This window comes from Macaca fascicularis, chromosome 13 (assembly GCF_037993035.2).
Source record: "Macaca fascicularis isolate 582-1 chromosome 13, T2T-MFA8v1.1".
Taxonomy (NCBI): Eukaryota; Metazoa; Chordata; class Mammalia; order Primates; family Cercopithecidae; genus Macaca; species Macaca fascicularis.
The window spans coordinates 114,131,926-114,148,039 of NC_088387.1; the positions used below are offsets into that span (position 1 = coordinate 114,131,926).

At 44.4% G+C, this 16,114-nt stretch overlaps 1 long non-coding RNA gene across 1 annotated transcript in view; it reads left to right on the forward strand.

The window, feature by feature from the left end:
- Nucleotides 1–16,114, forward strand: part of LOC102129836 (uncharacterized) — a 58,862-nt gene that overhangs the window by 8,192 nt on the left and 34,556 nt on the right. Inside the window, exon 2 of the long non-coding RNA XR_010580254.1 lies at nucleotides 356–491. This is a non-coding gene — a long non-coding RNA (uncharacterized lncRNA). The remainder of the gene's footprint in view (nucleotides 1–355; nucleotides 492–16,114) is intronic.

The window sequence follows — 16,114 nt, forward strand, 5'->3', positions numbered from 1 at the left end:
CAGTTCTGTGGCCTGATTTAGGGGCATTGTTCCCAGTGAACCACCTGTAAATGTGCTGCTCAACCCCTCTCAGTGATTTTGCAAAGTAATCTGCAACATTTTAATACAATCTCTTTATGTCTAACTCAGCCACACTCAGTTTATTTGTCTTGCAACTGCATACTCTGACTTTAAGTATAATTGGACATAAAATAGAGGTTTTCTTATTCAACGGTTTCCAGAGACCAAAGCTAGATAAAATCATAAATCGAAATTTCTATCTCCTCCACTAATCTGTTGGTTCTTTGAGATCAGGGATGGTGCTTTGTTTATTTCTACTGTTTTAGAACTCAATGCACTCTGACATCTTTCACAGAATAAGTTCTCACATGGGAACCCGAGCAAAGTGTAATGGATGTTCCCAGGAGCTGCCTATGGGATTGAAGAAACACGTATGAGAGGAGTAACATTTGGGCTGGAAGCGAAAATACAAGTAAATATATGTCAAATAGGTAAGTATGGAAAGTGCATTCCAGTAGAAGAAAATGAGTGTAAAAATACAGAATAAGCCATTTAGAGTATAGCAATTAATTTGGTGCTTGAGGACTACAGCAACATGTTTCTTTCCCGGTCGAAAAGTCTAGCAGTAGAATTACAGTTGTGCATCACTTAATGACAGGGATACCGTCTGAGAAATGCCTCTCTCTTTGATTTTATCGTGGCATGCACTTACATAAACTTAAATGGTATGGCCTAGTATATACCTAGGTCGTGTGGCATAGCCTGCTGCTCCTGGGCTGTAAACCTGTTCAGCATGTTACTGTACTGAATACTGTCGGCAATTGTAACACGATGGAAAGTATTTGTGTATCTAAACATAGAAAAGGTACAGTAAAGGTGCAGTACTATGGACGACTGCCCCATAAGATTGTATGTGATGCATTATTGGCCAAAACGTGTTATGTTTGGTGCATGACTCTATAGTACTGTCTCATGAAATCGGCACAGGTCAGGAGCTGCAGACAGTCAAGAGCACATTCACAGATCAGAATGGCTCCCACTTTGCCAATCTTAGCTTGAACTTGAGTGAATTCATTAATTGACTGCATTAATATATCCAGAGGCAGAATTGGCACATAAAAGGTGGGTAGATCAGCCATGAATTGGCATCTAGTTTATAAATCAGTCTTGCTTGCTTGGTTAATGTGAGACTGTCACAAAAGATACAGCCTTTCTATTTTGATGATGATAAATTAAGGTTTCTAAACCAGGAAGGAGCAAACTAAGGATAGAGAATAATTTACAAAGAAAATGCCACCTTGTGGGAAATGACTGGCTAGCTATTCCCTTATGCTATGGTTTGGATATTTGCAAAATACCCCTTTACTTTGAGTTTTTGTATTTGGCATGGCTAAAAAGTAGGATTTCTGGCATGTAGGGATGGCACGTATGAATAGTAGAGCCAGAAGAAGAGTGTGGAAGCTAGATGTTTGAGAAAAAGCAGCCCCAATTTCGCATGCTTTATGTACTGGGCAGGAGTAAAGCTTCCAGGCTGTGAGTGGGGATGAAAGACAAATTTTAAAAATCACTTTGCTTCAACACACATTATGTGAGTGGACTATGGAGATGTGGGCTTAGCAGGATGACAACAGCTTTATTATGTTCTCCAGGAGGTCGCTATATAGTGGGAAACAGATGAGGGTCTCAGAATTGCATGACAAGTCCAACAACAGGTACCAGCATGAGACATGGCAATCCGACTGATCATCCACATGAGAAGAGATTGGGAGGACAAGTGAACCCACTCTGACAGCTTCTCCCTGGCAGGCTGGGTGAGGAGGTGGGCTCTGTCGTTAATATCCAGTTCCAATTCTCATGCCCCTCCTGGTCCTGTGGACCCTCAGCCCGGCACCTCCAGGAGGATGTTCTTGGAGGATGAGGTTGCATCCCATCTCCCTGGTCCTGTGGACCCTCAGCCCGGCACCTCCAGGAGGATGTTCTTGGAGGATGAGGTTGCATCCCATCTCCCTGGTCCTGTGGACCCTCAGCCCGGCACCTCCAGGGATGTTCTTGGAGGATGAGGTTGCATCCCACCATCTCCCTGGCCCTGTGGACCCTCAGCCCGGCACCTCCAGGAGGATGTTCTTGGAGGATGAGGTTGCATCCCACCATCTCCCTGGCCCTGTGGACCCTCAGCCCGGCACCTCCAGGAGGATGTTCTTGGAGGATGAGGTTGCATCCCACCATCTCCCTGGTCCTGTGGACCCTCAGCCCAGTACCTCCAGGAGGATGTTCTTGGAGGATGAGGTTGCATCCCCCCATCTCCCTGTGGGTATTCTCCACATCAGTTTCGTCTGATGGTTCAATTGTTGATGAGTGTCCAGCCATGTCATCTTTCAGAAGTTGACTGAAGTTCTATACTGGCTGACAGTCAATCCCTCCTCCTTCCCTTTTGGGACAATTTTGGTTTATGGATTTTGTTTTGAGTGTGAGTTCAATAGTTCTTAAGGCAGAGGAGAGGTAAGAGGGTTTGTCCAGCCTGTCATATTTTTGCATTTCTCATTTCACCCGCACTCCAGCCTGGAAAGACAGGGGATACTATTAATCTAATTTAAAAGATAAGTGTGCCTCTGTGAGTGAGGAAGCTTGCCAAGGCGGCACAGCTCTAAAAGGCAGGGCCAGGCTGGAGCCCCCAGCAGCCTCCACTGTGCTTCCTCGTGCAAAGTGGGCTAAAGCCAGGGGGTGTTCAGCAGGGTGCATCCAGTGTGAGCTCAAGGAGGTTGATGTGGTTGGTGGGCTACTAGAGGAACTTTGCAAGGTGAAGGTGTGTCTTAAAGCAGTTTGCTTTATATTCACACTTTGCTGAATATTAGAGCTTTTAAAAATCCCCATGCATAGCCACATGTCACACCAATTAAATGAGAATTTCTGGCAGGGGGTTCAGACATCCAGAATTTCTAAAGCTCCCCAAGTGATTCCACTGCAGTCAGGATAAAATGCAGATTCAGATTCAGTAGTTGTGAGGTGGGACCTGAGAGTCCACATTTCTTTCTCTCCTTTTTTTTTTTTTTTTATCCTGATAAGGAGTCTGGCTCTGTCACCACGCTGGAGTGCAGTGGCTCGATCTCAGCTCACTGCAACCTCCACCTCCTGGGTTGAAGTGTTTCTCCTGCCTCACCCTCCTGAGTAGCTGGGATTACAGGCACCTGCCACCACAGCCAGCAAATTTTTGTATTTTTAGTGGAGACAGGGTTTTGTCATGTTGGCCAGGCTGGTCTTGAACTCCTGACCTGAGGTAATCCACGCCCTTTGGCCTCCCAAAGTGCTGAGATTACAGGCTGAGCTGCTGTGCCTGGTGGCGTCTACATTTCTAACAAGCCCCAGCGGATGTGGATGCATCCGGGCCCCAGCCAACATGCTGGGGAGTAAAACCTTAGACACGTGCAAGACCCTTTATTTCAGAGTTAATTTTCAGAAAAACAAGCCTAGTTTCCTTGGAGGAGTCCTTGCTGGGAACGAGTCCGTCCTCAGGTGATGCTGCCTTGCCAGGCCACATCCCTGGTATTGCAGCCACTCTGACAGATCGATGGCAGTTGGAGCAGCACCTTCTGCCTGCCCCCACCCCCGGTCCTGCCAGGCTCAGCTGAAGTTTTGTCCTAAAGTGTCAGACATGTGTGCGGTAAGGAAAAATCATTTTATGGGGAAATCTCCTTTGACTGAGAGTGAGTTAGTGAAGAATCAAGTTGGAAGAGGGGCATTTCAGTTGGAAACTAGGGAACATTTTTCCCTGTGGCACTTTATTAGACAGCGGAATGAGTTTCCCGGGCGGTAGCAGCCACTTGTTTCATTTAAAAAGACCAATATACAAGAGGTGCTGGCAGAGGGATAGATGAAGTGACCTAAGAGGGTTTCTATTGCTCCAGCTTCTGTCGCCAAATGAAACTCAAACAGCTTTTTCATATCTTAAACAGACCTACATAGAGCAATTATGAAAATTCCATCCATTATAAATACCTCTTTTAGCAGCACTTTAGAAATATGCCTCTTGGGTCCCATTCATCCTCGGTAGATGGGATTTGGATGGTCAGGTGGGGGAGGACGTGTGGCTGGGGAGAAGGAAGGTAAGGTCTCATCACCGCCTCTCCGGATCCCAGCCCAAGGCAGCGGGCCTGGAGCAGCAGAGGTAGGGCGGGCAATCGCTTCTTCATCTTTTCTTACGGTGTTTTACAAAATGATGCTGCTATACGTGTTGGTCGTATTTAAAGAGCGGATGCAGAAAACTCACCAAGTGGACAATGCAAAGCAGGTGACCATTTGCAAACAGGTTTTCCAGGGGCAGCTGGATTCCTCACACGGCTTCGAGTGGATCGCACCCATTTTGTGTCTAATGACCGCCGGCCGCACGGGACGATGTTTTCACAGGCAGGTGTTTTCTCTCTGGCTAATCCATGGAGCAGGCTGCGTGGAGACAGGCCTGTGTGAAATTGCTTTTCACACCGTGAGGGAGCTGGGATGATCTCTCAGCAGTGTAACTGCACGTGCACACTGGCTGGAGTATTCTCATTTCAGAGAGGATTGGAGCAAAGTTCTCATTTCTCATCAGAGATACACTGAAGTAGGCAGAAGTCTTTCTGTTCCCCTTAACAAGGTTGAGGGAAGAATGCAGAAACAGTGCAAGAAACAGATTAGACTTCAGAAGTAAAGCAACTTCCCTGACATACTCAGATTTATGGCTTTAATTAGGAAGGCCAACCAGGGTCATAGGAAAAGCAGAGGAATAACAGACCTGGATTCAAATATCATTTCTACAACTTGTTAATTGTAAGATTTGGGCCAAGAACCTGGAGCAGACTTCGTTTCCAGTGGGAACAGTCATACCATCAAAACCGGTTGAAGTTCAATATAGCAGAACTTGTAATGAAGCCTGTTTACTCTGCACAAATGAGTCATTATTCCTCACTGACATGGTTTGGATCTGTGTCCCTGCCCAAATCTCGTATGGAATTGTAATCCCCCGTGTTAAAGTTGGAGGCTGGTGGGAGGCGATTTTGGGGGTGGATTTTCCTCTTGGTGCTGTTCTGGTGATAGTGAGTTCTCGTGAGATCTGGTTGTTTAAAAGCGTGTGGCCCCTCCCTGCTCTGTCTTGCTCCTGCTCCTCTATGTAAAACACCTGCTCCCTCTTTGCCTTCCACCACGATTGGAAGCTCCTCTATGTAAAACACCTGCTCCCTCTTTGCCTTCCACCACGATTGGAAGCTCCTCTATGTAAAACACATGCTCCCTCTTTGCGTTCCACCACGATTGGAAGCTCCCCGAGGCCACCACTGAAGCAGAAGCTTCTATGCTTCCTGTACAGCCTGCAGAACCGTGAGTCAATTAAACTTCTTTTCTTTATAAATTACCCAGTCTCAGGTATGTCTTTATACTAGTGTGAGAACAGGTTAATTCATTCACTAAATATCCTTTCTTAGCTGAATTCCTAGGGAAAAGCACCACTGATGAATTATAAAGCTTACCACAAGCTTTGATTCCACGATTAATGCTCATTCTATAGTAGCTAGAGAAATAGTTTAAGATACCAACAAGGCACCCCAAGGTGCCATCAAATTAAGCCTCCGTGAAAATGGTTAAGATGAAGAATAAGAAATATTAGTTATTATCATTTAATCACTTACTGTGTAACCTAAGTTCCGAATTAAAGGGTTCTTGGTGGATGTGTTTTTGAAGACAAGGCTGCTTTGATTCTGTGGGAGTTTTAATATTTACATCCGTTTCATTATGTAAGATAAAAACCACTTTAAATTGTTACCAAGAAATATAAATTATGAAGTAATGTATGTGGCAGAAATCCTCACCTTGTCCTTGACCTTTAACCTCTGGTTAATGGGGTGAGGGCGGGCCTTTAGGAATGGCCAAGAATGACATAATATTGAGGGACTGGGGCAGGAAACAATTTAAAAACAATTGAATTTACATATAGTTAATGAGTATACATTTTAGAATATACAAGGAACATCTGTTACTATACTCATGGTATATATATACTGGAAAATTAATTTAAAAATAAATCAGAATGGTTTGGTTTTGGATTTGTTATAGGCATTTGTCCCAATGCCTATAATGTTAAACATCCAACAGTCTTTCAGGATGCCATGTGATCCCAGCAGGGCCACAGACTCATACATGAAATCTACCTTCAGCTCCTTCCAGACCATCGGGGTTGAGACGATGGAAGTGTGAGTCCACTGTGTTGTTAGACACGTAGTGACCAGGGCCACAGACAGGTTGAGCCCATTTCTGTGGAAGGGAAGAAGAGAACGGCCTATTTAGAACTGTAGAGGAAAGCCAGGCTTCAAGGAGAAGAGGCGTTTGAACTGCATCTTCATCTTTTATTAGGATTCGAATCCAGAATGAAAAGAAAGGAAATGTTGAGCCTGAGCTAAGGACTGGGGCAAGAGTGTAAGCTGCCAGAAGGGGAAATAGTAGGAACTTGAGTTAGGATGAGTTGTGAACAGGTGTTGGCTTTCAGTGTCTAGCTCGAGAGCTAGGCTGTTACTTCCTGGGTCCTGGGGAGCAGGTGAACTACATGAGAGTAAGGACGGTGTTGACAGAAATCTGAGTCTGTTAGCATTTAGTGGGGCACAATGGAGGGTCCCAGGGAGGCTGGGAGAAGTATTGTGACTGTCCCCATGGAGTAACAGCTCTCTACCCTGACTCAGAGAACAGATGCTGAATGACAAGGGTAGTGGGTGGGTTTCTTCCATAGAAGTGGAGGAGACCTGCTAGAACCAGATCCTGTTATTGGTGTGGATCATTCAACACATGCAGAGCCAGTCCTAGAGAGGGCCTCAGACAGTTCTTCTTATTGAAAGGGACACATTTTACCCCTTGAAACTGAACGACCATGTTTTCTGTAACAGTGTCATCAAAAGGATATTTGGTAAAAAATTGTGCTCAGCAGGTTTAGGTGAATTTGTCAAGTCTGGAGTTTTTCAGGCACAATACAATCTAAGAAGAAAAGCACCACCAACAAATCCAGTAAGAATGTTTCTTTAGGGTCTCAAGAGGTGAATGATGAGACTAGGTTTGAGTCTTCAGGGAATTCATAAAACATGAGAAAGAAGACGACTAGTGATTATCAATCTACCTACACATCAATGCATTGAATATATTATCTCTAATCTTCATAAAAATGCAAAATCAATTATGACTCATTCTACGGTTGTGGAAATTGTAGTTTGGAGTAAACAATTAGTCAAAGGCCACAGAACTCACAAATGTTGAAACTGAAGCTTGACTTTTGGTCAGACTGACTCTTAAACTCTCTCTGCTGGAACTCCTTATTTCAAGGAGATTAGAATCTTCCTCAACTTCTATTTATGGAGATCATTAGAACACGCAAAAATACAAAATTCATGACAGTGCAGTCTACACAAGAGCATTGAGGGTAGTATTTGAAATAAAATTCTGTGATTTTAAAATTCCTTCTTTGCATGTTTCTCCCCTGCTTCTACTAACAGTGTTCTTATTAGAGAAAGTCAGAGAGAAAAGCATTAGTCATAGCTTAGTTTTGCATTTCAAAATTTAGCTGTGATTATCAGGAGCCAAAATTTGGAGAAATTAGCATCCAGTTTATCTCCAAATTACAGGATTTCATAGACTGTTAGACGAACTGGTCCCCTTTGTCTTCTACATCCCAATTCTATCCCAGGGAAGGGAAATCAAAAGTCTTCGTGGATTAGTTGTACGTGTAAGATTTTTTCCAAAGAGTTGGAGAGAAGCAAGTGTTAGATGTGGGTGTGGGTTTCCTGATCCCATTGGTAACTTCCAACTCTTCCTAGAAAGGGAGAAGTCGTAGAAGTTAGGGATAGAAACTTCCTTAATGTGAAGGAGTCCAAGAGCCGGAGAACTTATGTCTAGCTTTTAAAGCATGTAGCCTAGGGATTATTAGGGACTACTTACTACTTGAAATCTTGTTGAGATTAAGATCTGCCTTCCCTTTCTCTTAATGCTAGGATATTTTGATTTCACAGATTCAACCCCTTAATGGATACAATGAGAAATAAGAGAATAGGGCTGGGGGTTTCAGGTAGCTCTTTACAGTCTAATTGTTGGTCAGGTACATTTTCTGGGAGGAAGAAACACTGGCATGTGGTGTAAAGAAAATTGTCCTAGCAGACTTGGGTTATTAGATTTCCTTTTTTTGTTTCCTGTTTTTTGTTTTTGTTTTTAATTGAGATAGCATCTCACACTGTCACCCTGGCTAGAGTGCAGTGGTGCGATCTTGGCTCACTGCAACCTTCTCCTCCTGAGTTCAAGGGATTCTCCTGCCTCAGCCTCCCGAGTAGCTGGAATTACAAGCACCTGCCACTATACCCAGTTAATTTTTTTGTATTTTTAGTAGAGACGGGGTTTCACCACGTTGGCCAGGCTGGTCTTGAACTCCTGACCTCATGATTCATCTGCCTCAGCCTCTCAAAGTGCTGGGATTACAGGGGTGAGCCCCCGCTCCCAGCCAGTTATTAGATTTCTTAGACAAACAATCTTGACTTCTCTGGGTCTCAGGCGACTTACCTATGTGCTGCTGGGCCACTATGTGAAGATAGGAGCCTTGTTCCAAGTTTTGTCTGAAGTTATTTCCCTATCTGGGATCCTGTGAGAAGGGTCTAGAAGAAATATGAATATGCACCAGAGTGGAGAGTGAGTATCCCTCTGTAATGGTTTTGTTTTTCAGTTTACCTGAAAGGAGAATGGTAAGGTCAATCAAGGGATGGTCGAGGGAAAACCTGCATGGTAGTTCCCTAAAAAGTTTCACATCCTTCAGTAGCATCCTCCCTCATCTGAGGCAGTGGGCTGTAACCACAGACCTTAACAGATCCACCTTGAACCTCAGGCCTGTCTTGTCACGCCTTGAGTCTCTCACCTGCTTTGAATAGCCTCCATGTCCATCTCTTTACTGCCCCAAGGCCTCCCCCTGGCTGCTTTCTTTCCTCCTTCCCCTGGGCCTGACACATTGTTGGAAGGTCACTTCCCAGTGTGTCCAAGGTCCCGGCTCTGGTCATCCTCGTTCAGCCTTCACAGTGAGGCCCAGGCCTGGTTCCGACCAAAGTGGCAGGTTCTCATCTTGTTGAAAGGGGCGTCAGAAATTTAGCTCCAAAGGATGGAGACGAAATTTGGATTTCTATAGTCCAGATATTTAGAACGACTTTGTGATTCCTTCAGGGAGGTTGTTGGACCTGACTAGAAATAGTCGTTTCTCGCCTCATTGTGAGCTACTCCCCTTGCTAAGTCCTCAATGGCGCACCTTCTTCTGGTTCAGTCCCAGGCTGTGTGCTCTGCGTGTGGGCTCTCTTGCTGCCTGACACTTAACGTTCTGCCCGACCTGCTGTTCCTTGTGAGGTCTGACTTGATTATTTCAGTGCAGGCGATGCTGAAATTCCTCTTTGAAATTCCTGATCCTTGTCACATGATCACTGAACGCAGAGCTCCTGTGAATCTACCTGGGGAGGACGTCAGGTGACGCCAGCACCTTCTCCTGTGCGAGACAGCACTGACCTGTGATGGGTCGGGGGAGAAGGAGTGCAGGTGAGCAGATGTGCACAGCACAGCTCCAGGATCCTTTGAGAAAGCAGGAACTGAAAGCCCAACCTTACTCCCAAGGCTCAGTTATTAAAACTTACTGCTTGTCTTAGCATGGTGCTTGGTACACTGCAAGCCAGCCCAGGGTGGCTCTGACCAAGGCTTCCTGGAAGAAGAGTCTGATGAGCCTCCTGAAATACAAGTACCATGGGATATAGAGAGACAACCAGTGGGCCAGTCCCATGGAGAATCTGCCATTACGAGGACAATGTAGATTGCCATCTAGGAGGAGGTGAGTGCCTAAACCTTCTCAGAAGCAGCTCTCCTGGGAGCCCAGGCTGGTGTCGGTATGGTATGCATGTGGAGGTAGCTTCTGTGGGCAACATTGTTCTCTGTCTCTGCTTGAAGAGAACCACAGTGTCTGGTCCAATAAAGTATGGCTTAGAGCAGGAGTTTGGGGTTCAGATGCATCCCCCCGGGATGCCTTGGAAGGAACTGGCTTTGGAGGTCATGACAATTCCTCTACTGCAAGGAGTATTTCTGGCTTCCAGCCCCAACAATGAGATGGGAGCTTCCAGGGTGACTTTGAACACTAAAAATCACCCACGAGCTTCTGGAGATTTTGCTAGGAAAGGTGGCCCTGCGGACGGAGTGCTGGGTGTCCTGGAGTCTCACAGTATTTAATAACAATGTTCAAAGTGGCTGTGATTTATTTCCACATTAGTTTGGAGCCAGCAGGACACATTGTTTACATGCACATTGTTCTTGAGCTTCTGAAGTATCTTTGGGGACAGCCTCATTGCCCTTCCGTGAAGAGGAGGCCTGCAAACATGGGGACTAAGCCATTGTCATTTTCCCACCTCCGCGTTCTAGAACATATCTGATGATCAGAAACACAAATTTCATTCTGCTTGTTCCATAAACACCTGCCTGTCATCTTTTTCCTTCTGGCATCTTTGGAAAAAGCTGATCTGAGATCATCTACACTTTGCTCCTTGATGTCCCAGGCTTTCAGAGACCACCTGGATTTTCTGTATATCATGTTCTAGTCACATGATTATCAGTGTACATCTCAGATAATCTGCCTTAATTTGAATTGTAAAACCCTACGACTTTCTGTATGTAGGGTTTTACAATCTGTAATCAATGCAGCAGCTCCCCGGGCCTTTGTGTTAAAGTACATTTGCAGGTATTATTCGATCAAGGGGTTAGACACATTTACATGATATATTTTACTGTTTGTGTTCACATGTATATGATATTTGTGTTTTTTTATTGTAAAGATTTTGAACATGCCTATTAAACGTAGTCACTGTAGATCTTCATTTCAGAAATATCATCTTTGACCTAAAAGTAAAAATTTAAGGTATGCTGATTTAAAGAACATAGTTCTTTTTATATACAGTGGCTTTGAACATATCATATTTAGTGAATTGGGTGATAATGATCAAATTTTTTAAATAGGGAAACTGAGGCCTAAAGCAATGAAGTGACTGGGTCAGGGTCATATCCCTAACACAGGACAGAGCCTGAATTTGAACCCAGCTCTCAGGTTTCTTCATTAGACTGTGTCCAAGAAATAACACTTCTAACCTAATAAGTGAACATTTATGTGGTAGGCAGCACTTTCCAGTTTACTTGGCATTTCTGAAATCCTCCTTCAAGCTTAACGACAAAGTGAACAGTGCTATTCTTAATCCCAACGAGGAGGAACTTTTTGCTGAGGGCTACACAGCTGGGAACCAGGACAGCCAAGACTAGCATCCATTTATTTTGATCATACGCACTTTGGTTTGGTTTTATGTTTGTTTGTTGCTTTTTTCTTTATCGTTTTCCTCACTGTCTCTCTCTTCCCTCCTCATGCCCTTCCTCTCTCGGAGATCACTTGTTTACCTCATCCCAATATCCTCCAGAAAATGAGGAGGAAATACACATTTTCCAACTCCATGTCCACAGGAGGACTTTTTCCAATAGCATAATAATTATGCCTCAATTCTTTCTTTTCCAATTGTAAAAGTAGCATGTGCTCATTTTGTAGGAAATTTAGAAAATACCAAAAAGTCTAAAGAAGAACATACGAATCCCATTATCTCATCATCCCCAAATAACTACTAGTAATCTCTATACATTCGTTTATTTACATATGACCATGTCTCTTGTCATCTATGTTTCTATCTATCTAGCCATCCTATCCTCTATTTGCATATCATTTATTCATGTTTCTATATCTCTATAATTGTTTTTACAAATTTCAAATCATAATAAATATGTGTTTTATTCATAAATGTGTAATGAATAGTGGCCTGTGTAAAAAATAGTTTTCAGAATAGCTACTGATATGATTTACTTCATCAATTCTTTTGTTGGCTGTGTCTGTTGTGTCCATTACTTTTCTTTTGTGATAAATAACATCACAGTGAACAACCTTATAAGATGCCCTTTCTATTCCCTCAAGACTCAGGTGTCTTCTCAGGTTGCTTATGAGTTAGTTTTTCTTTCGAACACTGGGGAAGTATGTGTGGTACTGGGGCCTTGGTGAGTGCTTCAAGGACAACGTTGGCAGCAGAGAGACCATTGGATGCTCTGCGGCCCACAGCTTTGCTGGTTTCGATGAGCTCTTGCCCCCATCAACTTCCTAAAAGCAGTTACCAAAGTCCCTGTTAGAATACCAAATGGACAAGGGCTTGGTGTTAGGAAATGAGTTCCTCTGCTTTTGACTCCAGTTAGATAGAAGGGAAGGTCCTGATTCCTCCAGGGGCATAAGCGTCAGAAGCTGAAAACTGGCAACCAGAATCCAGAGGCTTTCGCACAGTATCGATTCACCCTTGGGAAGGCAATATAACTGATACTCCAAGTTTCTTTGTTGTGTGCTTAGCCTAGTGTGATAAGTCTTGTTTCCTCATTCAACAAATATTTATAAGTACCTGCCTCTGCGAGACATGCAGTTGGTTGCCTGACATTGTACTAAGCCCTCCTTGACTTTCATTATGTCCTCTATCCTTCACAGCAACTCTGAGAGGGAAGTCCTCTAACACTCAGTGTTTTCAGGGTAAGAAAACGGAGGCTTAGCAATGTCAAGGAATGCGCTCCCCCGATCACACAGCTCGTAAGGAGTAAAGCTGGGATATGAACCAGGCTCTTCTTCCTAGAGGCTTCTCAAGTTAGCACTGTTCATTTTGGACTGGATGATTCTCTGGGGGGTATGTGTGTGTGTGTGTGTGTGTGTGTGAGAGAGAGAGAGAGAGAGAGAGAGAGAGAGATAAAAACAGAGAGAGGGAGCTGCCCTGTGCCTTGTAGAGTACATAACAGCCTTCTTGGCCTCTACTCACTGGACATCTTCAGGAGTTTGTCACCGTCCCCATTTGTGACAACCAAAAACATCCCTGGGGGCTGAACCACCCCAGTTGAGAACCACTGGTCCAACTCTTTATCCCTGCTTTAACCACCATGCAGTGTTTCATCTCATGGGAAAATAAATTTTATCTAACAAATGCAGTTCGGTAGAAAATAGTTTCTCGTGCCTTCCTGGGAGGAGGAGTGGTAGAAGGTGAAACCGTGTTTACTGGCCTACCTCACCCACAGGCGGGAAGGCAGTTTTTCTTCTCAGTGTGGGTAATTTCATTCCATTCTTCAGAGAAAGCACATTTTTTTTCTCCCATCAAGTGACACGCTGGTCAAAATAGGAATCTTTTTATTAACATTCTGATCATCAGATAATTGTATGCGTGCCCATCTCTATGCACCAGATTGCTCCCTTTTCCTTTCCCAAGTTGCCTCCATGTTTCCCAATCACTTCCTACCTGGCCCTAGGGGAAGACAGCAGTGTGTGAAAATGCCGACTCTTGCTTCCAAGTTATCGTGAAGAAGAAAGAAAGTTTACAAGAGTTGAAAAAGTCAGTCCCTGAAATTAAATGACAATTGCTTCTCCTTAGTTGTCCAGAGAGGAACCAGAAGTTGCCAAGATTTCTGTCCAAATTGGTCATTAAGGAGGTCTGATGCCACTCGAATATTACCACCAGAAACTGCAAATTTCATTGCTACGTGGGTCTGAAAGCCCCTGTTCTGCATTCAAATATAGCTGCAAGCAGCTGTGATAGAAAATTGGTCATTTACCAGTGCTTAATGACTAATGCCCTACCCAATCTGAATTAGCAAGATTTATGACAGAATTGCATTGTGCGGCTGAACTCCCTGCTGTTCTCAAAGAAATTGCAAGCATCCGATGTGAGGGAGAGAGAGTGTTGTCTGCGCCTGATGGTCGAGGTCAAGCATTTATTCTCCACCTTAGAGGGACAGGGCCTGGAGAACCTTCCATCTCCTGACCCGTTTTAGAATCAGGCTGCACATCTGCAGCATTGACCCAAGCAATCATTCCTGAGGGTCATCCTCAACAACCCTGGTTGAAAGGTATCTATGGTCAACTCCAACTTGAGTTTGCCAAGGCAAAGAGATTCACTTTCCTTATTCAGGCCAGATTCCAGCTCATTTCTTTCTTTTCTTTTTTCTTTCTTTCTTTCTTTTTTTTTTTTTTTTTGAGATGGAGTCTCGGTCTGTTGCCCATGGAGTGGTGCAATGTTGGCTCACTGCAACCTCTGCCTCCTGGGTTCAAGTGATTCTCCTGCCTCAGCCTCCTGAGTAGCTGGGATTACAGGGAAGCACCACCATGCCCGGCTAATTTTTGTATTTTTAGTAGAGGCGGCGTTTCACCATGTTGGTCAGGCCGGTCTCGAACTCCTGACCTCGTGATCCACCCACCTCGGTCTCCCAAAGTGCTGGGATTACAGGCTTGAGCCACCGCGCCCAGCCGATTCCAGCTCATTTCTTCTTACCCTTAGGGACTACACAGAGAAAGATGACATAAAGTGAGATGCACTGTAAGGAGTAAGAGCTTTGGCAGGGAAGTCAGGCTGCCTTGGTGCTAACCCTGGCTCTGTCACTTGAGAAGCCTTGAACGTTTCCTCATCTACAAAATGAAGACACTGAGAATATGTCTTCATGGAAAGTGGGTAGGATTGAGTGACTTAAGCCACATAAAGCTCTTAGAACACTTTTTTGGATCCTGGTGTGGGTTCAATAAATGTTTGCAGCCACCATCCTCATCAGCATCTTCATCTTCCATAAAGGAAAGGCATGTTTTTAAAGGATAATAGTCTTTTAAACATGTAGACCTGAATGTTTGATTGATTCACTGGTAGATTTCTTTGTCTACTCTTTTAATCATCCATTGACATAGTCACTTAGTCTGTAGTCCTTATTTGTTAATGAATATGTTTCCCACACTGAATTAGGCTCTGCAGAAACAGAGAGAAGAAAGAGACATTGCCTTCGCATCCCTCGGGGACTGCTGGGAAAATCAGCATGAGCCAGGTGGGCTGCGGTGCATTGTGTGAGGAACCGATGTGAAGGTGTGTGTGGCCCTCACTGAACAGTGGGGCTGGGAGGGTGGCAGTGCTTTATGGCAACACTGGCAACTCTGGCAGAAACACTCTTTGGCACCAGAAAACTGAGCTATGGTATTTAACCCATGGTAACAGACCTGTGAAGTACATTTTATTATTTCCATTTTACTGAGGAGGAAGGTAAGGCTCAAAGTCTACATGCCACCTACTAGTGGTAGAGCTATGCTCACACCTAGACTTGGCTCCAAGTCAAGGACAGCCCAGCTCACTGTACCTCTGGATGAATGGGGAGGGGTAGAAATTCAACACAGAGTTTCCCAAATCAGAGACTCATATTCCTTTTGCTTCATAATCTCATTTGAATGAGCCAAGCATCCATGCCATCATCTAGTAATAATTTTCAATATGCACATTATATTATACTGGAAGCAAAGAATATAGATTGTGTAGGGAAGAATGTAGAGGACCACCATCAGCAACCCTCTTGATTCCCTTCTCTACCCAGGATTGACCTCTGCTTGCAGTGCATTCTGTGTTCTTTTAGGTCTTTTTTGTGCACTTACAAAACAGACATGAATATACTTATATATACACACTTCACCTATGTCTTCTTTAACCACACAATAGACCTTTGAGGGCTTATAAATGGACAGACGAGGCAATGTTTCTCTCCATTTTTTAAACCACTTTAACCTTCCTGCATGGCCAAAAATTATTTCTATATTTCTAGGGCAAAAGCTCCCTCCATCAAAAGAGCAGGAGACTATCATAACCTGAGGGCATGGCCGGGGTTAGCTGTGAGTGAGGGGAGGCCACATTGTTGCCCAGTGAGACAGGGCCATCCATCTTTAGCTCACATCTCCTGAGAGCAAAGGATGCCCCCTTTGCAAGTGTCTGCTCTTGTGGAATCGGTGAATAATGCATTGTTTCTTTTTGATGCCACACACCCCAGAGCCAGGTGGCAAGCTCATGACAGGCAGTTTTTTGCTCCTGGAATGCTTTGGTCCCAAGCCACAGGAGGTGGTCCACTGGGGGACCCGCACCTGTCAGATTGCAGGCATTGTCATTGATTAGACCACTCCTCCAGGCTGGCTGGAGCCATGCGTGCATCTCAGAGAGGAATGGACAAAGGCTTCCCAGAACAGATGTTGCTGCTG